The following is a 24,779-nucleotide window of genomic DNA, read 5'->3' as shown; positions in this document are numbered from 1 at the left end:
AAGAATGTCTCTCTCTTCTTTTAATTCAGCTTCTCAAGGTTCAGTATTAATATGAAAGTTTAGGCATAATTTAATTTGGAGGAGAAGCAGTTCAACCCTTTAAGCTCTGCAAGCTGTTTAAAGTATTCAAACACTCATAATCTTCGGTGGATTTCTGCGGGTATTACACAAGACGCAATGTGCGTGCTTTGTGAACATCTATTTACATTAATGAATAATGCTGGGTATAAGCATCTTGTCCAAGGTCAGCGTAACAATGCCACCGACAGAAATGTTGATCCAAAGCTGCCCACTACCAAACACTTTGTGGGAAAAAAATATTGACATCTGAAACAACTGATGAATTCATTGGGTGCTCCAAGAAAATCTATCCCAAATGATTTCTCCATCAGTAAAAAACAGAATGTGGACATTAATAATTCATCAAAATTCAGGGGGGAATTGATCCACTGAGTTTTACAAACTGGAGAATTGCTCAACACACGCGCAGTGAATTTGCCCATATCCACTTTGTTCTGCCTGTTCTTGGTGATGAAGAAAAAAATATATATATTTCTCAGAAATTCAGTATGTCTGTGATTTTGTTAAAGTTATGAAAAAAAATGTATACAAAAGCAATGAGTGCGCTGTATATGTAGGCATGTATCCAATAAAGCATTCTGAATGAGATTAGAATACATACAACAGTAAATCCCCCATTCTTTATGAAAAGGAAATTGGACTTCAAATAAATATAAGAAGCAAATGGAACTTTTGTTCTAAAGGACAAGGCATGATGTCTTGTTGAATGCTTCTCGGCTTGTTATTCAGTTTGGAGTTAACCAATAATAGTTCAATGATGCATCTCTTATCCAATTATCGTGCAAGTGTGACATCACAGACACGGAAGAAAGCCTGTGAGAAAGGAATGGACGAAAACACTAAAGATAAGCAAATAACAAGGATGCGAGTGGACAAAAGTTCTTTTTGATTTTTATGTTGAATGTCTAATTAGCTGCTAGAGAAAATATGCAGATGCAATGATTTTGCAGCCTACCACAAAGCCACCCACTCTCCAACTCTTACAAAAGCTCAAAGGCGAGCATGTGCACACTGCACAAAAACAGTCGGACTGGAAGCATCAGCCAGAGCTCCAGTAACACCCAACCTCCCTTGCTATCACAAAAGCTTGGTGTGAAAGAATTCAAGGTGCATTGTGTGTCAAGGAAATGTTCCTCTTGTCTTTTTGTGTCAGCTCCCTTGCCAGACATGTTTTGTTCAAGCACCCCGAATGTTGAAATGTGAGAGCAGAACGTGCTGTGTGTCCTGTTTTTGTCCTTTCCATGAGGAATTCTCCCTCACCTTCCATTAACCAGCACTCTGCCTGCAGCATTGAGTCACATTTTCGAGAGAGGAGATAAAACTGTTTTCTCCCTACCCCATTGGAGACGGGAGGGGGTGGGACAGTCTAACTAGCCTGCTAGTTTCTGCACAACAAATACTAACTCTTACGATGAGACACATACATAACCATAGTTGGCCACTAAGCAGGCTTGCCTTCAAAATAGCCACCTTTCAGTTGACAAAGATGCAATAAAAATAATACCAAACAAAATGTGCAAGCTTATAATGAGCTGCAGAGGGAGTGGAGGACACCTGTTTGTTTATACAATCTTTCACAAACAGTGTGCGGTTAATCACCTAAGGTGCTGCTGAGGTGACGCTCATCTGCATCAAAACAAAGAGGTCGGCCCAAACACAGAGGACAGATGCCGTTCCATTTTGCTTTAGCTTTTCACTTTTAATGGATGCTCCCTCTCTGGTGAAAACACACATGCAGATGTCCGTGAATACTCAGCACCTGCAGCTCCTGTTTGTCCACCATAAAAAAGTTAGATTTAGGTGCGCACAATTAACTCTATTATCAGGCCCAGTGTAAGTGTGGTATGGGGTGCATTCTTAATTTGTGTAGGGGAGGGGCATCATCATGATTGTCAAGACAAACCAATGCTACAGTGATTTTGCTTATTTAAAACAAAATTGAATTAAACAATCGTCGTTTTGAATGTTGAGGGATTGCAAACAAAGGATACGTCACAGCAAGTGAATGAATTTGATTCGTCGGTTCATTTTGAGCTGAGCTGAACCACGGTGAATGACCTCCCCACCAGACCCAATCGCTGCTACAGCATTGGGTTTGGCATGTCAGGCTAGAGCTTGCCTTGGTTTTGGTATTTTTCCAAACTGGGGTGTCGCGTCTGTGGGCGTGAACAGAGGTTAGCCTTCAATTGAAGGTTTTATTCCACCTAAAACTCACAATCCTTGCCATGGCAGAAGCGGAAAGATTTACTGGAGTCCATGCAGGATGTGGAAACGCACAAAGTACGTACATAGGGAACTGCAAACAGATCCCAATGGGTGGCTGATTATGTCGAAATTGGACAACCAAATCTCAAATCTCTGAAGTGGGCTCTTGGAGATTGCCTTTCCACCCCTTTCAAACATAACCATAATAATACATGTGTGGGATTCTGACTCCCTACTGCTCTGCTACGGTCAGGGGTTAAATCTAAAAATAATATTATTAATAATGCTTTGAATGATTCCTACAACAATTGAGAGAGTTTGATACATGCTGTACTATGGCATCCACCACATGTCAGCGGAGTGCAGAACATGACCTGAGCAAATGCCCTTGGAACACCAAATCGCCCACCGTGTTAGCAGTGATCTGTAAAATTTCCAAACAGGCAAAAGGAAGTTTGCATCAGCACCAAAATCAAAATGTGCCAGTTTATAAAATTGAGATCAGCTGAGCAGTCCTATTGGCTTGAGTACAATGTCCCTTCTCTGCCAATCATGATATACAAATGTGGAAGTTTGTCTTACTTGTTTAAAAAGTACAAGTTGTCGATAAGTAACAAAGACAATCCTATTACATTTTTCTTATTTTCACAAGCTTTGTTGCCTCTGATGGCCTTTCAAAAGCTGTAGTTACCACTTTATTCGGTGCCTCCATAAAGGTGATTTATATGCTATTCTCACAAGGCTAGAAAGAAATGTCAATACACAATAAAAAGGTGTGAACAGAGAAAGAGACAGACTTCATTAATGCTGATCTCGCTCTGAAAACACCTATTGATAATAAGAGACAAGTATTTGAGAGGTGGAGGAATTGAGTTTTGGAGCTTCATTGACACATTGGGACTCCTATTGATTTGTTAGTTGAAGAAAGGGTCACAAAGAAAAGAAAATAACCAAACCATTTTGTAAGTGATATATTACACATATTATGGTATGGTTTAATTCTAATTGGCTCGATGCATAGATTAACACTAAATGGGTTATTTTAACAATTAAAAGTTGACATGTTTACTGTTGTTTCATGAGTGTAGTGACATTATTGCATCGGAAATGTTTTACAATAATGATTTAACGTAAGCTGTTTTTTTTCTTGCTTTCATATATCTGATGTAAGGGACACTATTAATATATTTCCATAATTAAACAGTTCATGATTTTTTTATTCAAATCAAATACGTAACATGATCAAGATGGTGTGTGTCCTTAAAAGAAAACAAGCAAGTTATGTCACACTGATCTCACTTAATGGGTGCGGGCACAAAGGACGAGATGCAACAATGTTGTGTTCCCGTTATATATTACAGGGCATTTGCAACAATTGCACACGACAAACATCTTATGAAGAGCATCTCTTTTCTTCTCAAAACCAAACAGGCTCCCTTATATGCAAACGCGTTGCCATTATCATCTCGGTTGAGATTTTGATGTAAATAGGTGGCACAGACCTAAGATGACGTGTACGAGTGAAAAACTAATAGAAAATGATTAACAATAACATCCAGACTTGATAAAAATAAAAGGGCATTTGGAATTCTGAGTCTAAAAGCTCCTTCTTGAGCCGTAACCTTGGAGGGGTTTGCGCGTCCTAATGATCCTAGGAGTTAAGTTTTCTGGGGCTTAATGCCCCTGGCAAGGTCACCTGGAGGGTGCTCCCCTTGAGGGCTCTATCGTTCTGCTCAGAGACTTGCTCAAGTTAACAATGACAGTGAGAGCTGGAAGGGGGTGATTGGGAAGAACCCCCCTCCCTCTTCACCCCACAATCTGAACCTGAGTGGTGTTCTGTTACTGGACTTCTCAGCTCAACATATATTGTATGAAAACATCTGGCAGAATCCTCTGTCGAAAAGAGTTTCAAATTCCAAATTGTTCCCTTGTCCCAGGGTAGGCGGAAAACATTGAGTGGACCATGCTCCGTGCCTCGAGGTGGTCGATTGGAGCTGTGGACGTAAGGTGGTCAGTAACTGCAGTGGCACCAATCCCCCAGCCCGCTGGTGGACATTGGTGTCAATGGATGCTGTCAAGCTGAAGAAAGAGTCCTATTGAGGGCTTGTGGGACTCTGGGGGCAGCTTGCAGACAAGCAAGTATCGTGCATGGGAGGAGTTTGGGGAGCCCATGGAATACAACTTCCGGGTGGCTTCAATGAAACTCGACCATCCAGCATCTCTGGAAGGGGAAGCAGTGCACCGTTAACACTGTCTATAGTTGGGATGAGGTTCTGCTGACCGCAACTTGGAACGTTGTGAGTTGGAGCTTCGAAGGCCTCCTCATTTCCACTGATACGCCTGCCATTGAGGAAGCAGAAGCTGGAGACTCTTGGTAGGTTGCTCCAATTTCTGGGGTTGAAGCCACCGAGGTGGTTAAAAAGCTTAAAAAAAGCTTCTCTCAACGCCCCAGTGGTTGATGAGATCTGCCTAGAGTTCCTCAAATTCTATGGGTGTGTGGGGCTTTTCTGATCGACACACTTCTCAAACATTGCATGGACATTGCAAACAGTGCCTCTGGATAGGCAGACTGGGGTGGTGGTCCCCCTTTTAAGGAAATGGTCTGTTTTGTAGACTTGGAGAAGGCATTCAACCGTGTCTTTTGGGGCATTCTGTAGCGGATGCTTTGGGTCACTTAGTACCTAACCCCTGGATAAAGGCAGTTCAGTCCCTATACAACAGATGTCTGGGTTTAGTCCGCATTGCCAGCAGTAAGTCTGATTATTTTCTGCTCTTTGTCACCAATCCTGTTCAAAACCTTTATGGAGAGAATTATTAGATGCCGTCAAGGCATTGAGGGGGTCGAGTTTGGTGGCCTCAGTACTGCATCTTAGCTTTATGCAAATGAAGTGCAACTGGTTCTTCAAGCATTGCTCTCGTTCCTCCCAATCAGGCCCTTCCAGGTCTCACTGTCATTGCCCACGTGAGCATTGAATTCACCCAGTAGAACAATGGAGTCCCCAGAAGGAGCGCTCTCCAGCACTTCCTCCAGGGACTCCAAAAAGGGTCGGTACTCTGAGCTGCCGTTTGGTGCATAGACACAAACAACAGTTAGGACCAGTCCCCCCACCCGAAGGCGGAGGGAGGCTACCCTCTCGTTCACCGGGGTGAACCCCAATGTGCAGGCGCCCAGCCGGGGGGCAATAAATATACCCACAGCTGTTCGACGCCTCTCACCGTGGGCAACTCCAGAGTGGAAGAGAGTCCAGCCCCTCTCGAGAGGGCTTGTACCGGAACCCAAACTGTGCGTGGAGGCAAGTCCGACTATGTCTAGTCGGAACTTTTCTGCCTCGCACACCAGCTTGGGCTCCTTTCCAGCCATAGAGGTGACATTCCATGTCCCAAGAGCCAGCTTCTGCAGCCGGGAATCAGACCGCCAAGGTCGCCGCCCAGCATACACTGCACCCGACCCCTTTGGCCCCTCCCACAGGTGGTGAGCCCATGGGAAGGGGGACCCACGTTTCCTTTTCGGGCTGTGCCCGGCCAACAAGGTAATGGTCAGAGGAGTTGTTATTTGTCGTGTGCAGAAGGTCCAAACGCAATGTCAGGATCACAAGGTGTTTGCAGGGTAGGCTAGGTGGCAGGCTGGAAACAGGCAGCAAATTGACGCTGGGATTTTCTAAATTTACAAATGGTGCAGAACAGCCGGCTGCACATACTTGTTAAGTATTGACAATCTGGCGGAGTGGTGGAGTCTGAGGCTAGCTTAAGTAGGGCGCTGACGATGATTGAAGACAGCCACCAAGTAACTCCAGTGCGCCACACCTGAAATGACCTCCAATCAAGCACACAGACACACACACACAAACACACACACGCACACACACGCACACACACGCACACACACGCACACACGCACACACGCACACACACACACACACACACACACACACACTCAAAGGTTGTCATAGATGTTTTCTGCCTTCATCATGTTTACATTACACCTCAGGGTCATTAATGACACATTTTTGCAAAAAAAAAATTGACAGACTTGCTTATTATTATTCTTGAGAACTCCAACAGCGTTAAATTCAACCATCAACTTAGGAAACACAATGTACCTTAAGACAGAATTTTAATTTGTTCCTTTACCATGCTTGTAACTCAAAATACTTGTATCTCAAATCATCTTTCCCTATTGAAATGAATAAAAATGCCCTTAATCTGTTCCAGGACCCCTCAAAAAAGGAACACGCAGATAATCCAAGCTGAAATACTTTGAAACTGAAAATGCTGAAAATCTAGAAACTTTAAGTGCAAATGACTGACGGATGAAAACATGAAATGAAAATATTTATCGTCTAAATCGATGGTTGTGAACCTGCATGTAGCACCTCGCAGGTGTGCAGCATGTGAAATGGGACCATTTTCAAAATGATGCTCTTACCAACAGGTTTATCACCAGCCAGCGCTCAGGTCTTTTTCAGAACAAGAAAGTATCTTAAAAATAACTTGCCAATGTCCTTGTGTAAGCATGGAAATAAGATTTGCTTGAATGACATGAATGTAAGCATCTGTAGAAACTAGACCACTTGTAAAAACATCGATATTAGAAGTATCCATCAAGAAGCGTCAGAGACACTAGGCCAAGTAAGTAATAGCTAACACAACATATACATTCACCAACCTCACACAATTTGACATCTGTAGCATTGCAGCCTAGAGCAACCACTTGGGCGCAGAGGCTCATCAATTGACATGATCAGAGAAGCCTATAGCTGTTTCCACTGATGGCTCGTGGGCCAACAGCATCTGCGTGGATGCAAGAAGCCATCCATCAGACGTCGTACAAAAATGCAATTTGCGTAGAACCAAAACAATATTTTCCACAATATATTCCTTGGATGGAGGGGCCAAAAAAGAGGTCGTTGGATTTATAGCTAGTATAACTAACCCTTAACTTGCAAGAGTTACTCTTAAAAATGTGTCTACATTGTCGTGGTCATCCCGCCAGAATGCAGATGGAGGTATGTGAGACAAAATCTTAAACCACTGAGCGCAGTCTGTCATGAAAGAGAAAGCCAGGTGCCACCACGGAAAGGGCATTCTCCTCACAAAAAGAAGCAACTTCCCGCTGAACTGCATTTCCTTTGCAACCCTTGGCTGTCAAGGACTCGAAGACTGAAACCAAAGGAACAAATTGTGCATTCATCTTTTTCATCTTCAAGGGATAGGCTGCCAGTGTTGCCCCCAGTCTGACCGTTTTTTTTTTTTTTTTTTTAGTGTACCGTTACACCTCTGGCAAGTCTAGATTTATGTTTTCTCCTTTATAATGACCCCGCTTGCCTGAAGACAACCATATCTGATATCCCTTCATTAACGTGTTCCATGTTCATGTTTTAGACCTTTGTACAAATGGCATGGCATATTACAGAAACAAACATGGGCTACGGCACAGGTGTCAAACTCAAGGCCCGGGGGCCAGATACGGCCCGCCACATCCTTTTATGTGGCCCGCGAAGACAAATTGTGCATCAAATTTGTGTCATTACTAGAATTGTAAATTGTCTTCACTTTTAATATCTCTTTTTTTTTTCAAATATTTGACGAATTTTACTCATCTGATTTGAAAACGAGTTATTTGTCAGTTTGTTTTGTAGCTTTTACTGTATTTAATATGAGGTGCTCATACATTTATTTGGGTTGACAGTCATAATGGCCCTCCAAAAGAACCTATGACTACAATGCGGCCTGCGAAAAAAAATGAGTTTGACACCCCTGGTCTATGGTGTTGATATAGGAGATAAATCATCAGTATTTCTGGTGTAAAATAGTTGTTTTGACACTTTGTCCCCTGCACCATTAACTATTCATATTTCTTTCAAAAATTCCATAACTTGCAAAGTCATGACCTTTGTAAATATTCATAAATGAAATAAAATATTGGACTTACACAGGGAAATACTCTTTGCCCTAACTAAAGTGTGGCTTTGTGTGAGCACTGTACGTTTCTTGGTTTTGTGCTCCTATTGTATGTGAGGGGTCACAGCAGGAGGCAAAACTGCTGTTCTGTATGGAGAGGATGCTTGTTGCTGGCCCAGCTTTTGCCTTTTTTTTAATGAACTCCTGCTACAGCTTGTACTCTGTTGTCGAGCATTTTGGAACAAACTAGTATAGAAACAGCATGCTGCAGAGCGAAGCAGGTAATCACCCACACAACTGCCGCATTTTTTTTCCCAGCAATGCATTTTTGACTTGCTTGATATAACATTGTACAGAACAAAAGACAAGGGGTGAGTCATGGCATTTTTGAGAAAACAATGTTTTGTGTTTACATGTTTGAAACAAATTTCATTGATTCATTCATTAATTTGTATAATTAAACTAAAAAAAAAACATTTTGGTCACAATTGGTTAGCAACTAAACTGCATGGTTGCTTAAAAGATTATTCATTTGCCCAACAATTTAGGATTTTTACTGGAAGCATTTTAATGGAGTAAGTATTTAGTGAAATGATTTAAGTTATTGACACACTGATTTCAGTTTAGCCCAATGTGGGAAAACTCCCACCTTTCAATACGTTAGTGACTCTGCTTGTTATGCATGAATGTATATTTGATTTGTGTGTGTTTTGTGTTTGAGGAGTGGAAATTGAAAGACCTCAAGGGAATTCAGCTTCCAATATAACCTCACATTCAAATCTAATCTTGAACAGTTTTCTTTTTAAAAGTATGCTTATTCACAACGGGGCATATTCTCCCGGGTGGTTAAGTCAGAAAAGGCAGGCTGCTATTCACTTTATGGTCTGCACTACTTGATTGCGTCACTGTCGCACCTTCATGAAGCGAACGCACTGTGGGTGCTCCCAGCCATGATCAGAAATGACAATTCCAGATGCAGAAGGTAAAAACCCAGCACAGTTTGGCTTTAGCCACAGGTGCTTCTACTCAAATAGCAGATAAACATGCTCTATCATTTGAGGCGGTTGTTTCTTAGAGTGAATGTTAACAGTTGCAATTTTATTCTGTCCCAGAGCATTGTTACCTTGAACACCGTTGCCATGGCTGTGATGGGTATCTCTTGCCTTCTGGGCAGGTTAGGATCGAGGAACAAAATGAACAAAACCAAAATTAAATAAAAGTTAGCAGGGATGTGCTTCTGCATTCACCCAGCAAGTCTGTAGTCTACCACATAAACCACATGAGCAGGTTCAGGTCACTGAAGCTCTTGCAGTGGACTCATCTTTTCACATGAGCACGAGTCAATTTTGCCAGCATGTAGTATGTTAAAGCAGTGCAGACAAATGCTGTTCCCACCATATGCTGACAGTAAGGTTAAGTTAAATTGTTGCTTTGCTTGTTTTTATTGGATTTATGGAGGTTATTTATGGAGGGTCTTTTTTTATTCTATTCTTTGTAGTATGTGTTTAAGTTAAACAAATTGGGTACTTGGACTTTAAAATTATGCATTCTTTTTGGGTGTGCGATACAGTCATTTCTCAAGGACTTTTTTAAATATTCAGTTGTAGTATATTCTTATGTTTAATGTTAATCTTCATCTAATTTATAGGTTACCATATTTTCCGGACTATAAGGCGCACCGGACTATAAGGTGCACCTTCAATGAATGGCCCATTTTAAAACGTCCTTATATAAGGCGCACCGGACTATAAGGCACACCATTAATGCATCATGTCAGATTTTTAATCCAAATCAAATCATTCTCCATTTTATCTTTTTTTATTTCAACTTCAGACGCAACAAATTACTTTATAATCACAAAATAATGATCCATAGTCTTTTTAATTCATGATTCATAGTCTTCAGCAGGCCACTTATGATTGATTTCATGACACAATGCTTCGGGCCAGTTTAAATTTAGGAATTTGGTCCGTATATAAGGCGCACCGGACTATAAGGCACACTGTCAGCTTTTGAGAACATTTTAGGTTTTTAGTTGCGGAAAATAGTCCGGAAATTACGGTCATTATAAAAAGGGGTCAGTTTCTTAATACATATAATTTCACTTTCAATTTATAACAATACATGCTACATAAAAGTATGTACAATTCTTACTGATATTGTATCAGATCGATATTGATATCGCACAGTACTCACTGTTGCAATATCGGTATTGTATCAGGAGTAAAACGTCATTGAGTGCTTGAAACATCTCCTCCTAAGGCAATCAGGAAGGATAAACTGGAACAAATTTTAGACATATGCTTCTATAAACGCCAGATGACCACCAGAGTTTTTTTTCCCCTAATGTTAGGTGTTAAAAGTGTGTCTTGTTAATTATGACCACTATCTTAGTTACTGCAACTACACTTTTACTTCAGTTACATTATGGTCCCATGATATACATAATGCTGCAATAATTCTTGGTAGACTTAATGTGTGTCTGTCAGTACTTTCACTTCTATGTTAGATTGCAAGCTACAGCCAATACATTTTGTTGAAAGGGTGGTGGAAGGTCAGATTTTACAATGGATGTGATGCAATATTGTCTCCTGCCCCACAGTGGTTCATTTTTCGACTTTCTATGTTTAATCCCCTCAACCCTAATCATATAATACAAATACTGAATACCAATATCAAATTCTCAATCATAATACAATTTTAACGAGGAGATGCCCATGAAAAATAAAAAAAAACATTTGAGTGGTGGAGGAAATTCGGCTTGTTATGGAATGAGAAAGCAAAATACATGAAAAACTGTCAAAAACAGACTGTGGATTTGACCCTGTAACCTTCCTCCATTGATACATAATTTCTTTGCTTTAGTTGAAAGCCCTGTGTATGGCTGTAATTTCATACAAACTACTTGAAAATTACCTGGTTTTATCAGTTATGTACTGCATATACACAAAAGACTGCCCTTGATGAAGAGACAAGTGTCTGCATAGGCAATAGGAGGTTGTTTGAGTGCAGCACACAAACAATTGCCTTGTTGGACTTTGTAATATCAACATCTCCAAAACTTTACTTGATCGTCATTCAGACTGCCAGTGGGGCTCAGCGTGAATAGGATATTGTCCTCTTTTCTTTCTTCTAAGCAAGGGCACGGATTTACACATTTCACGATACAGCATGCAGTGATAGCTTTTTATTTCGCTGACATTTCAGGGTGCAGTTATGATGTGCTTAGAGTAAAAATGAGCAAGGTCACATTGAAACGATATGGAGGGCACCTAACATGAACTATTTTGATTTTTTTTCAGTAGCTTGAGGGAGAGATTCAGACTAGTGTTAGACTGTAATAAACTCCAGCATACTTTTAGTTACAAGTTGATTAGAGGAGCTGGCAGAACATATGGGCTGCATGGTTTGAGATTTTGCTTATAAAATTAAAATAATTCAACATTTTTGGTTTGTCTTAAACCTGCTTTTGCATGACATGCACAATAAAATGATTTGTATTGTTTTCAAAGAGTGCTACACAAAAGTTAATCACAGTCATGTTTGTTTCTTTGTATGTGTATTTGTCAAGATGTTGAAAAAGAGCAGAGAGGACAGACTGCTGTGTTTTTGCACAAATACATTGGAACCTCAAAAGTCAACCACCTTGGTTCTCAACATATTCAAATTTCAACGCAAAATGTCAGGAAATATTTGTCCCAGTTCTCAGACAAAGCTTCGGAAATCGACCTGACTCACTCGGCTATTGTGAACAAAATAGTTTGTTCCACCTGCCACTAGTCATCGTTGGTTGGCCTTGTAGATTGGCGGGTTGTAGGGATGCACTGTGCAAGAGAAAAAACATGTGTCCCAATAAAGACTCAGAAGAGGAAAGCAGAAAAGTAAAGTGGCAAGAACAACAATAGAGCTGAAAAAGGCGATCATAGACAAGTATGAAAGAGCTGTTCGTGTAATGGACCATGTTCATTTTTGAGGAATAGAGAGGCGAAAAAAACTACTAGTGGGGGTTACCGGCCAGGTCTCAGTGAAAAAAGCAAAAAAAAAAAGGAAAACACTGACAAAATGCAGCCACTGGATTTTTTTTTTTTGATGGGAGGGGATTCCCCTTCCAAAAAAAGTTACCCCTCCGCATCTCCTCTACAGTTACGTGTTCATAGATTCAGCACCTCATCAATATAAATTGACTGTTTTAATGATGTGTTTCTTTTTTAATTTATATTGCATATTCAACTTAGGGTGAAAACTTGCTGGTTGAGAAGGGATTATTGCATTTTCATTGTTTTCTAATGGGGAAAATTGCTTCGGCACTCAAAAGTTTCACTTCTCAATGTTCCTCCTGGAATGAATTAGCGTTGAGACCCAAGGTTCTACTGTATACAGATTGTTCACAATGTAACTCCACTTTCGTGGGCAGTAGAGGCAGTGGGTTGTTTACATTCGTAGGGATAAGTTTGTAGATATAGATAGCAACCTTTGTCTGTTCTCAGCATTTTTTTTTCCTACCGCTGTGATAATGCAGCCTTCAGCCCCACAAGGGTGCCGTTTGTTAACACTAGAATTCCCAGTTGACAATTCTCAAGCTTTGATGTGTCGTTACTTTGTTTATATGGATTAACAATGTCCCTGGATTTTTGGCTTTGTATGTATATTATGCCCATGCTGTCATTTTATTGAGTTTTTTTTTTTTCTTTTTATGAGTCCATACTCCTGCGCTGGGTTTCCATAGCAACCAGGAGCGGTATCGATTTTTCAGAAAAGTAAACATGGTCAATATGAAACAGTTATACAGTAGAAAAAGCATTAAATCTGTTTCAAACTGTTGATGAGGATGAGTCAAAGGATGATGAAGACAGGGCGTTCTAGGAGAGGAGCTACATTACATCATTTACATTACAAGATACAACAGACTTTAATACACAGCAAGTAATAATCATTTTAGACGATGACATCCTTGCAAGCTCTAATGACAGTGCTAGATCTACTTGGGAAAGTTATAATTTATTTAGCCTTAGTGATAAAGAAAGAAGAAGTCCTGTGTGCATAGTCCATACTCGCCTAGTTCTTTTTACCCGTTTACTTTTTTGCTTATACTGTACTCTGTAATACTCTATTGAATAATGATTAGGACAGTGCACAAATCAGTGGTGAATTGAATTCAAATTCAAGTGGACATAGAAAATCGATCAGCAAATCTGTATTTTTGGACTTGAATCAGAACAAATCTTAGAATACTAATGCAGAATATTCAGACTTGAATGTGTTCCATTGTATATGGGAAGGGCACATGTGTGGTGCTTGCTTTGGACTGAGGTTTTGTGTGTGCATGTGCGACTAGGTAACCAGCTAATGAGTATCAAATGAAAATGTTAAGCAGTACAGTCAATAAAGCCTATCACACGCAGTGTATCAACGCCTCTGTCATTACCTTGCTCATTCCTCACTCTGTTACAGCATCAAACAAAGGAAGGGAGACATCTCCCCAGCTTGCTACAGAGCTTGTACCAGTAAGTATTTGATATGTTCACAGCACTGAAAGATTCAAAATCCGACCTAAGGTTTCATCTTTGGCCATGGTACAATGAGGGATCCTGCTGGCAGTAAGCAACTTTAAATAAAAATAAATAAATAACAGTTTTTTTGAGAGCGGTCAAATTGTACACTGTGCGTATACTGTGATTCAAGATGTAGTTTCCAAACACAGTAAGTGAATGAGAAGCTCTGTAATCGCTTTGCGCACCTTCCATTGTCGATAAGTGCACTCCATTTACCCTTTCAATGCAACTGAAGTTGTCATTTGTTGGACTATGACATGTATTTATTCAAAGTACAAGGAGTAATAAACATTCTATTAAATTTGTCAGTCATTTATTTCTATCAACCCAAATAGCGAATACGGATTTAGAGGGCAAGTCTGAGCTCTGATGATGATAGGCTCGAAGGCATGCGTGAGGGGCAGTTAGAGTAGTGATGTGTAACATTAGCACCATAATAGTCGTGGGTCTTGCTCAACAGCCCTTTTCTTCATTAAAAGTTAGTTAAGTGTAGGTGAGTGGAATCTACTTGCGAAAAAAGAATGCCCAGGATAGCAAGGTCAAGTTCAGCATGATATGAAGAACGTCAGAGAGAATTATTGATTTAAAAGTATAACACTGTACAGTCCTGTTTTAAATCATTACAATGCTTACTGGAGAACAGAAGTATAAATATAAAACAATACACTCCTAATGCTTACCTATGTGTTTTTTTTGCATTGTTGTCAAAATACTTGCATACCAATTAATTTTGGATACCTACTCTCTTTACTGTGGTTCTATGATTGCCTTTAACAAATTTATCCGTGAATACGATCAACCTGGAATTCATTGTTTGCTTAGTTTTTAAGATCCTGTCAGTGGGTTCTGATAGCATAGAGCAGTTTAAAAAAAAAAAAAAAAAATCCTCGATTTCTAACGGGCTGCAAAAGACTTGGACTGCTGCATCATTAAGAGGAGAAGACACCTCGAGCAATTTTCTTTATATGCGACAACAAGAGAAAGTTCCTTGAAGGCTATGCCGCGTATTTGTGTTAAGGCTATATTTATGTTGTTGCTTTCAATCACGTGCACTTTGTAGTCCAGAAATTAAGGTAACAACATTAGATTAATATAACAAAATTTTAATATTCTTAAAATGTACAATAACATAATGACAAATCAGCTTGACTAATGGGCAACTCGCAGTGAATTATATCACCAATAAAGCAGAAGCTCTGCTTGCCAGCTGATTGCTTTTGACAATGAAAGCGTCAATAATTAGTGGACCTCTGATGCGCTGACTCTGTACAGTGCATTACAGGCTATTAATTAGCCACATGCCGTACATTAATGTGTAGATTGTATCTTGAGGGAACGAAAATCATCATAATAAATAAGAAAATCATAAGTACACTAGAAAGTCAGCAACATTTCATTTTTATGAACGAGGTGGCTTATCTTTGATCTGCTCCAATACATTCTCATCTTACTTTTCAATATTAACTTCTGTCTACACTTGTCTCTTAAGAATGTTATCATGTCAAGTTTTCGATATGATTTTTACCTTTTGACAGATATTTCTTTTTTCCATATTTCTTGTGATTGTTTTATTACTAATATAATTAAATATTCATATACAAATACAATAGTATAATAATAACCTCATGTAAACTAGACCTGTGTTCATGAACAATATGATAATGGTCTCCAGCTGAAAACTGAAGACGTTGAGAGACAGATTTTTCTTAGGGGTATTCACACCTTGGAATTCTCATTTCCAATGTGCACTTTTGTCTGAATCTCTTTTGCTGTATTTTACAATCACAGCACTTCTTCAGGCATGAAGCTCTTAGAGCTTCTCTTTTAGTGGTTCAGCACTATTGATATTTTCCAACTGTGGGGTATTGAAGTGACGGGTCATCTGCGCTATTATTCCAAGATTAGGGTGACACAGAGGACTCCACGCCAGAATGGTTATGAAAAATCTCATGAGGTTTCAGTATTATGTCATCCCAAAAATAGAAGAACAAAGTCATGGGCAGACATTGCAACATCACCGATAGGAAATGCAGCTAACAAAAACACATGGATGTGACTAATGTTCATTTTGGGATTGACTGTTGCTGTACTTGTCGAAAATATACCTCACTAGATTGTTGACATTTGACTGCATTATTGTGGTGAGGACAGTACAAGGTGTTCTATGTCAGCACGTGTATTCCACCTACATCAAAGTATCAAAATTCCTCCTTATTTCTTCTAATAGAAAACAAATACAGCTGAAATAAAGTATTCCTCCTCGTTGGATACTGATACAACCTTAAGAAATAGATTTTGGTTTTAATATGATCCCCTGTCACGCGACTGCATCTTCAACACCCTGGCCAGTTCCGTTCCCCTGCACACTGCCAGTCTCTTCCATAATGCAATTCATTCGCAGCCACCTATCACCTGCTCATCTACCCTGCTACATAAACCTCGCATTCCCGTCACTTCCTGTCAGATCGTCCCTTGTTGCCCCTTGCTTTTGTTCAAGATTATGTCTGCTTCCTGTTGCCGACCTTGCTTGCTCACCCATCTGAGCGACTAATCCTGAACGCTGCCTGCCCCGACCTCTCGCCTGTATAGTTGATACTATATCTGTAAAATATGTCCTCTAAAGGCAACACATAATAAAGGGCAATGGCTTGACCCTTGAGAATCTCCTAAAGAAAGATCGATGGGTGGGGTTTTCATTTTCCTAGCCAAACTCCCATTTTACAAAGTTGTAGAAAAAGAAAAAGATATTTCTTCATCACATGTGGGAAATTCCATATAATATATAAGACAAATGAAATACAATGTAAAATTAAAGGCTTTAATTGTATCCATCCAATCATGCAGAATGGGTCTTTGCAGAAAAGTGGATTCTCACAAATTAAACACAACCCATTTATGTTGGTAAATTTCTGTGTCCATGTAGGTTTCTACTATTGTACATTACCTTTGCTTCATCATTCCAGTCGTGCCTTTCCTCCACCTGTCTAGCAATCTTCTGACCATGCCTCTGCAAAAGCAAGTGCTTCCCTAGTACTGGCAAGCCAGACCTAATGCTGTACCAGCGATTTGGTCTGGTAGGGAAGCCATTCAACACAACGTGGCTCGCCTCAAAATGGACCGACGAATCAAATTAATTTATTTGCTGTGACGTATCCTTCATGCACAATCTTTGGCGGTGGAAGTCCATCGTCATCTTTTTTCCCCCAGGGTCCACCTCTTCGTCTACTATCTGTCAAACATTTTCCAGGCACTATCGTTCCATCTTCCATTACCACTGCCTCCTTTCATTCCTCTACCCTTCCCAATGTTGAAACATTGAAGCAAGACCTATCATCCGTCTCCTGCTTCCTCACTCCATTTATTCACGTAACTATAGATTCACAACTACTGTTCCCCTTCAGCCAGCCCAGACCTGACAGCAGTGGGATCAGAAAAAAACAGAACTTGACCATGAGCCAAGATAAGCTCCGCCCGCAGGTTAGTGTCTCGTTACCAGCTGATATAAATCAGTGGGAACCCCAAGATACAATTGCTTTGTTGTGTTTGCTACAGTTACAAGCTTGTTTCTTTCACATTATTTAATCACTTATTTTCAAAGACAGCCATGGTATTACAAATCATCGATTTCATCAGCTCTTCTATATTCTGCAGTATGTTCTTTTATTATTACCGTAATTTTCGGACTATAAGTCCCACCGGAGTATAAGTCGCACCAGCCATAAAATGCACAATACAGTGAAAAAAAAAAATATATAAGTCGCACCGGAGTATAAGTCACACTTTTGGGGCAAATGTATTTGTCAAAATCCAACACCAAGAACAGACATGAACCAGCAACAACAGGCTTAACGATACGGTATGCTAACGTGACATATACACAAACAAGGAGCTGAGAACGGGCCTGAGTAACATTCAGAGTTATTCAAATAAGTATTACATAAATAACACCTTTATCAAACCATCTGTGTCACTCCAATTCATTAAATCCATCGATCGTCCATTATGTAAACAATGCTCCGTATGCGCCACATATGTGCCGCTGACGTCGGACTCGTAAGTTGCATTTCTAATTATTCCACAGACCCATATAACGATATATAAAGTATATTTAAAATACCTATCATATAAAAACAATATTATCAAACCATCTGTGTCACTCCTAATCATTAAATCCATCGATCAAATTCCTCGTCCTTTATGTCAACAACGCCGCGTGCGCGCTGCACAGATCTAGTATACAACTATATTGTAGTGTTAACAAAGTACCAGGAAACACGTGGGTTTGGTAAACGGCTCTATATTTAACAAAACAAGAGTTCAACGAACCAACAACTACTGAACTGCAACGATAAAAACATATACAAGTTGCTACACAAAATAAAATATATCAAATAACTATAACATAAATACGTTTTTCAAACCTTGTGTCACTCCAAATCATTAAATCCTTCAAACGTGGGGCCCTTCGTCATCTTTGTTATCCCGTGATAGAATCCTTTGTCCTTCTGTAAACAACCGCCGCGCTGCTGACGTCACTTGCAGGTCAAATGACAGTAATCCCTTGCTACATCATGGTTTGTTTATTGCGGTTTCACTACATCACGGATTTTTGAATTTTGAAAATTTGCGAAAAAAATTCACATGCAAGTCGCTCCTGAGTATAAGTCGCCCGCCCCCACCCAAACTATGAAAAAAAACACCACTTATAGTCCGAAAATTACGGTATTCACATAGGAGTAATTTTAGTATTATTATATTACATTTAGTTATAAATGTTAAGATAAATATACCGATTAGTGAAAGATGTATTTTTTTTTTTGGAGCACGAGAGTGAAAGGATTAAGTCCTGTACCATTATTTTCTCAATCAAATTTGTTGGGATAAATGTAAATAACTTTTTGAAAACAACTTAAAAAAATACAAAATTTACTCAATTACAATAATTCAAGTAAATATCATGCAATTCCACTTTCTAAGTCAGAAGGAGATGGTGAAGCCCCATGGCGGTTGATCCAGGAAAAAAAAAAAAGGTCACAGTAAAGGTGGATAGGAGTGGACTGTACACCCTCTGCCACAGAAAGATTTATCAAGCCAGCTTTGCTCTCCGAAACACATGGTTAATTTAGCAGCCATTACAGGTGACATCTTGATGAATAGAGAGTGCTTTCCACCCATACATAGGCAATAGGCATAAACACACCAACACGCACGGAGGCACGTTCATAGGAAGAAAAATGGTCATTTTATTGCAGTCTGCAGGAGGACAGGAGATAAAAGTTAGTCTTTGTAGAATGATGTCTCAGGATTGTTTCATTAGCAAAGACATAGAAGACTCCAGCCTGTGGCATCACTGAAATTTCCTAGGGAAGAAATTATCCCATGCTGCCAGGGATAGGCATGTGCACTAATGCAGTGACAAACCTATGGTTACCTACTGTTAATCCCAACTACTTATGCACCCAAGTGATTAGGGCATCTCTGAATCAGGATTTAAGACGTTGGAAATGTGCACAGGGGAACTACATGATATTAATAGTGTACGTGAAAAGCCTTGGAAAGAACCGAGGTACCATTCTTTTCTTTTATTTGTCATCATTCCCATCCCCAGACACTGACAAGAGAAGCTGCCCTTTACTGCCGAGAGTAGGCGGTTCCACGCAGATTACAAACATTTGATCACTGAGAAGCGTGTGTTGCAACCAACACGCACCAAGCTACTTTACAAAGAGCTGTCAATTCATACCCCAAAAAATGACATAGAGTTGTTCCACCCACACAGACAAGAAGCAGTCTGCCTACTGTTGAATGGCAGCCCATAGCCTGAAGCGAGGAGAGGCTGTCCTTTATGAGGAAGTGACTAAGCGCATGTTTCTCTTCCGAGCGTCTTGGCATGGACTAGAGGCGACACAACAACAGACAATAAAAAATGCCTACAGTCACTGGAAAATCGTCATTCAACATTATACATTTTGGCTATAACGATCAAGCCAATTTGGTTGAAATGAAGCAACTTCTTCCCAAGAAATTCAATGGTGGAAAAAAGACATAATTAAGGAGATCACAAAGAAAAGACCATCTATTGTCTCACCAGAAACATGCACAGGAGTTGACAGTGAATGCAGGCATTCTTTTCTATTGTGGGTGCGCCCTTGTGGTTGTTTTTCCATGACACTTTTTCAGGACGAGACGGCTGCAATGGAACCGTTTGTCTAAGCTGGTTCAAAAACGCAGTCCAAAGATGACTATGACGTCACTGTCATATGATTGGCCAACAGTTGTAGGCATTTCTTTGTTAGCATTGCGGCAAGGAAATCTATTGCCCGTTTCTTGGGTTTAAGCGAGTGAGACAAATAATGATAAAATACATATAGCTGTGGAATTGTAAACTTGGTTAAGTATTGTTGACAAACACATTTTTATTTCATCGTATTTTTATGCCTTCGCGGCACGTGGTGGAGTCTCGCTTGCATAACCCCCTTTGCCTTTCCTGTTTTGTGAAAAGCTAATCTTGTGTGAAAGCTTCTGTGCCTTTGATGGTCTATAATTTCTGACGTTGCCACATCATGCAACTCCGTTTCAAATTTTGAATTGCTGCAAAACCAGTGGCTGAGGCTTGATCACTTGTAAGCTGTTGTGACAGAACCCCGCATACTGCGAATGTGCAGTTTAAGGTCACAGAGTTCAGTTGATCCTGCTCCAAATTACCTTTTGTAATGGAGACGCAACAGAGGCCTGGCCAGGTCAAACGAGGCCGGTGCAGAGGCCATTCTAGAACCTGTAATTGAAAAATGTCATTAGAGATCACTACTTTGCCACAATTCATGGAAGATCTTATCTGTTTTACATAGATATTTAATACTGATTCTGAATTTAGTAATTATTATATAATCAATTGTGTGTTAGGAGATACTGCTGAGGTCTATCAGTAAGATACTACAAATACAGAGACACAATGATGAAAAGGAGTTTGATTGATGGCCAAGCTAATTTACAAAAGCCTCACAGCCTTAATGAAAATGGTGTGCAGGACTATGTGATGAATACATCAATGTTGGGTCCTATACGTTTTGCAAAGTGAATCTGTAAGGTTTTAAGTGTGCCATTGTGTAATGGCATGTTTGTAAGATTGGTGCATATTTAAGTATAAAATGATCGCTACAGTCGACAACACACACAACACAATCATTGGTTATAGAAGAGGAATGGGCAACTCAGACCATTTGATTTAACAGAAAAGAAAACAAACCCCTTAGACATCAAAAAACAATACTAAATGTCTATAATGAGACCTGCTCCTATTGAATCTGAACTTGAGTTATCCATCCACTGAAAACTCAAATACACCATTATTTCATCATTTGCGCTGGAGCGTGAACCTCAACACACAGCCTCCGCTGTAAAATGTATAGAACCGAAACTGCCTTGAGCGGGATGCCTTTTTCTTGCAGTACATTAGCCATACGATATGGCCACTGTATTACACACAAAGACTGCAACGTACATTTCTAAAATGGTTTTAGAATGGCCTGATGCAATCAAAAGCAATGTTTCTAAGTTCTGGCAACTGATACATTTCGAACGAGGCATCTTCACAGATGGCTTCACTTTGCCATATGTAGTAAAGGAGCAGAGCTACTACCCTTTGCCACTATCTGGCCAACCCGCACTAGAAAAAAATTTTGATTTGTGTTTTTTCTCCTTTGACTCATGGATACATAGACCCGTTGATACTCTGCCACAAGTTATTTACATTAACTGCATAGTTACAAAACATTTGATCACAGTGCCAGCTTTAAAATAATCAATGTGCTTTACGTAAGACGGTCAAAAGACGGCGTTGCACTGAGACGACTCTTCAAACTTGTCACCTATACCAGGTGCACTCCCACAACCGATGCGTGCACGCACTTATTCTTTATCGGCAAGGGCAAGTTTTTAAAGTCCGCAGACAAAGCACCAAAACAGGGAACCGAAAATCCCAAAGTAGCACTGTCCAGCATTTTTCCAAGTCTCTGAACTGCTGTTTGCTGCATAGGCATACTAAACAACAGTCAGGACCCATACGCCACCTGAAGGCAGAGGGACGCTACCCACTCGTCCAAAGGTGTAAACTCCAATGTACAGGTGCCAAGCCGGGGGGCAATAAGTGCGCCCACACCTGATTGGCGCCACATACCATGTCCTGTTTGCCAAGGGACCTGCTTACAAGCCCCAGACAACTTAGCTCCTTGGATCGTTGGGGCACTTAAACCCCTCCACCATGATAAAACCCCTTGATGGCTCATGGAGGGGGGCAGGGCACATAACTAAAATGGAAACTAATGTAATCATTGTAAGCTTTGTTTGTTTGTTGATTTGTTTGTTTTTATTCTACATGCATTAGGGTACACAGGGAGGCTCATGCTGATACTGACTGTCTGTAAAATGGGCGACCAAACCAGCTACTGTAGATAAACACAAAATGAATCAAGTGCCATGTTTAATTTTCTAATATTTTGTGGACAAGGATATCAAATTTAATGTTTGAAGACTGGATAAAATAAAAAAATAAATGCATTACAAATTCCGCGTATTGCCAACCAGTCCACAAGAGAGCCTTTTTCTGTCACATGGAAGATTTTTAGCCCATGTTGATATGTCAAATAGGGAATATAGAAATCCACTGAATGGATTCTATAACGTCTTATAGCAAAGTTCAAGAGAGCCAATCATTTTCCCTCATTTTCCCTCCCATCGTCTTTCAGTCTTACAAGAAAATCAAATCAATCCACATACAGGAGCAAACTTGATTTGATAATTCTCTTTCACCAATATTGATTTTCTGTGTGTGTGTGCGAGGGCGTGTGCGTGTGTGTGTGTGTGTGTGTGTGTGTGAGAGAGAGTCTGTTTTGTCAATACCTCCAGCACTCTTATGAGGCATCCAGAAGGTCAGATGATCAGAGATAGAGCTCTGTTTTAAAGAGCAAACATCACGCATGATGCTGTAACAGTTTAGTCACTTTACTAAGAGGAGAAGTGGATGATAAATGAAGGAGAAACAGAAACAAACTATAGCAAAGAAAATATTATGGAGGAGAAACAAGTTGAGAGGGAAGAGGTGTGCTCACAACACCTTGGAGAGGAGTCACTGCGAATTGCTGATAGATGATCGGTGACAAAGCTCTCTTACCCACTTAAAGTTGACACCTCAGTGCAACTGTCTCTCCCCTGAGCGTGCAGGTGGGGATGATATCAGTGTACCTGAGAGAAGTTCGAAGCGTCCCAGCCCAGTTAGAGCTGACACCAGAAAACAGTCTTCACTCCTCTGCTCTCCTCCTTCTCAGCTCAGTGTTTTTTCTCAGTGGTGATGTCTTCTGACATAATTCAGTGGTGAGATGAATTTAGGAGGCAGTTAGTCACAGATATTCCCTCAGGCTCCAATTTATGCTGGTTTGGGGGAATTAAAATAAACGTGTCCTTATCACAAAGCAATTTGCAAATAATTCTGAAACGTGAGGACAATATTTTCTGGCATCACCCCTGAAGTTATATTTGAAATTGAAGTGCTGATTCAAGCCTGCCAACCTATGAGTCATCCCTCCCAAAATGTGCTCTTCTTGAACCCTTAGCCGATCTTCTAGTCCGTGTCTGCTCCTCTCTGATGAAGTGCTTTGCGCCTGCATTATAGTGCATGGTGTCATGCGTGATAAAGAGCAACCAGAGTATAGGGGAAGCCTGGAGAAGGTTGTGCAACACAGCTGCTGGTACAACGCTGCAAGCAGATTGCACATTGTAGCCATACAAAGAATAAATATTTTAAATGGCCATTAAAACAAACAGATGCAAATAGGTTTTTACATAAACAAAATCACATGCATGAAATGAGATGTATAAAGAATCTAAATGTATCTCCAGACACAAAACCAGAGCTAATTAACACATTTGTGTGCTATTGTCTACATGTGTTTGTAGATATGCATACGGTACACCCATAAAAGTTAATCATGCACAAGCTTGGATTCAAGCATCATTTTAACTTTGTTTTCAAATGTATTTCATCATAATTTCAACAATATGGGCCTTAACCATTTTGGGAATTAAAGTGAGAACATTTAAGTGCAAAGAATGTCAGCGTATCATCCCAGACTTTGTGGAAAATCACAATAAAATGGCTATCCACTCATCTATATAGGTTTCACAGGCTGAACAAAAGGAGTGAGCCGTGTGTGCTTGGATTGCCAGTACTTCAGTCTCAGTTCTCAGAGGATTAAATTAGTGGAGGAGAGAGTTCTTGGTTATAAAAAGCGATGGATGAACCACTCCATAAGCCATACTTCCAGACTCTAGCAGTTAAGGACTTGCTGACATGAAGATCTCTTGGGTGCAAGTTTTGAGAAGATGACCTGAGACTAGCCTAGTAGCGCAACAGGTCAACTGCACTTCTCAGGGGTGTAATTGTACACCCAGAAATTGAAATGAACCCGGAAAAGGCTTTTGAATTCTGAGAAATGCCGTCACTTTGTAGAAATTACAAAGAAATAACTGAGGAGTGCATGGTACAGACGCTTCCCCCAGCACACATCACGTACTCAACGCGGGTTTCTAAACTTTGAGAATCACATATTGACATGAAAAACATGCAGTAGGAATGTTTCTTTAGTGTATTTACAAAAAAAAAAATTCTCCATGTTGTGCTGCTCATTGGGAAAAGAAAGTGAGTAGCCAGAGGGAGTAGTCAAACACAATGCTAGTCATTTTTAACTAGATCAGTTCAGACCAACAGCATGACAAACTTGGTAGTAGAGGTTCACACTGCATAATTCACTTATCCAATCATTCAAACATCATACTTGTTGGAGCCAATTTAGTGTCCTTACCTTAAATTCTTATTTTTGTTTAAGATTCGCTGGCCTTGGGCCATGGACTTTTATTTGACAAAGCCTTTGGTCACCTGATCAGTCACCTGATCAGGGAAATAGGCTGCTCCCACTTGGTAGTCAGCCTCAGTTAGACAAAAAAGGAAGATAGTAGTGACGTAGTTTTTTAAAAGGCCGCTTCAAG

The 24,779-nt window shown here is 40.1% G+C and overlaps 1 long non-coding RNA gene across 1 annotated transcript; it reads right to left on the bottom strand.

The window, feature by feature from the left end:
• Positions 1–18,958: 18,958 nt before the first annotated feature.
• On the bottom strand, positions 18,959–24,727 carry LOC125983554 (uncharacterized). Its single transcript, XR_007486743.2, has 4 exons — positions 24,596–24,727; positions 22,980–23,092; positions 22,638–22,689; positions 18,959–20,514 (listed from the first exon to the last, which is right to left on the bottom strand). It is a non-coding gene; the product is annotated as an uncharacterized lncRNA (long non-coding RNA).
• Positions 24,728–24,779: the final 52 nt, after the last annotated feature.

Source organism: Syngnathus scovelli, chromosome 1 (assembly GCF_024217435.2).
Source record: "Syngnathus scovelli strain Florida chromosome 1, RoL_Ssco_1.2, whole genome shotgun sequence".
Taxonomy (NCBI): Eukaryota; Metazoa; Chordata; class Actinopteri; order Syngnathiformes; family Syngnathidae; genus Syngnathus; species Syngnathus scovelli.
This window is presented reverse-complemented; position numbering and strand designations above follow the sequence as displayed.